Genomic DNA, 1,380 nt, shown 5'->3' with positions numbered 1-1,380 from the left:
AATCCTCAAGAGGTTCATCCCACACTTCAAGTGTTCTAGGCTCTAACTCCTCATCACATCTCTTCACCTACACTATTTTCTAACCAAGGTGAGCTTCATACCCCTCTTTTGTTGCTTTTCATGGTTTTGGGGGAGGATACAAGTCAAGGTTTTGTTTAAGTCTTGATATACTTGCTTGTTATACATGTATGCCTAGTTATATATGCGTTAAATCGATGAAAACTCCAAATGAAATAGTCCTAGAATTCGAAATTTTGTGCAAGTCTCAAGTATTAGAACCATAATATATCAATGATGTATAGAATCAAAAACTAGTATGTTACAAAATATGAGTTACAAACACTTATGACAAAAACTCTAAGGATTTCCTAAAAAATTTCTTAAAAAAAATTGTTGGACAAACTATTTGGAAGTGCTTAGAAAGTGGAAATAATTATATTTTTGGGGGACCATTTTTGGCCATATAAATATACAAGGACTATTTTGGATTATGGGGTAAATTTGGGAAATCATTGGACATCTCAATTTTAAAAGACCAAAAATGAAGTTTTCGGATAAACAAGGGCCTATTTGAATATTTTCTCTATTATAAGCCTAAAATGAGTATTTTAGAAGAAATGGGCCATTTTCAACAATTCACCAAGTTTTGGGCCACTTATAACACCTTTTGGAAAATATGGGTCTTATTTCATACTTTATAAAAAAAGGTCATTTTTACCAATACCGATAATATTGGGTCATTTTTTATAACTATGATTCCAAGTGGATTATCCTCAATAAACGAAAACCATAGATCTAGTCAAGGAGTACAACTATTGTTATTTATTTAATAAATAGTGGATTTTCACGCTTTGCTCAAAAACCTGTTGGTATTCTAGTTAGACAAATCTCCAATGTGTATATATATATATATATATATATATATATATATATATATATATATATATATATATGTATATATATATATATATATATATATTAGCGTACGCCTAAAGCCCTGTAAAAAGTTATAAGCAGAGTCTTTTGGAGGGAGAGCGGGAATTTGTGTATAGATCTATACGGGGTTGACACGCCGCACCTTCGTTGTTCACTATAGCTAGACCGGCCAATCTAGGGTGACAAATGTATTTAAACAAACGCGGGCGCCTGAGAAATGCCAAGACAGGCCTCCGTCATATTAGTATGGTTATAACGACTCACTTAGAATATAACAGTGAATTGTTTAGAAATAAACATAAGTAACCCCTTTCGACTATAATAATGATTGTTGGATATTTTAAATGAAGCTTTTACCACAAAAGTATTAGGGTTTTAATACTACTATTTTTACACATTCAGAAAATATAGGATTTTCTGGGGAAAATGATTGTATACGATTCC

This window comes from Lactuca sativa, chromosome 7, assembly GCF_002870075.4.
Source record: "Lactuca sativa cultivar Salinas chromosome 7, Lsat_Salinas_v11, whole genome shotgun sequence".
Lineage (NCBI taxonomy): Eukaryota > Viridiplantae > Streptophyta > Magnoliopsida > Asterales > Asteraceae > Lactuca > Lactuca sativa.
This window is presented reverse-complemented; position numbering follows the sequence as displayed.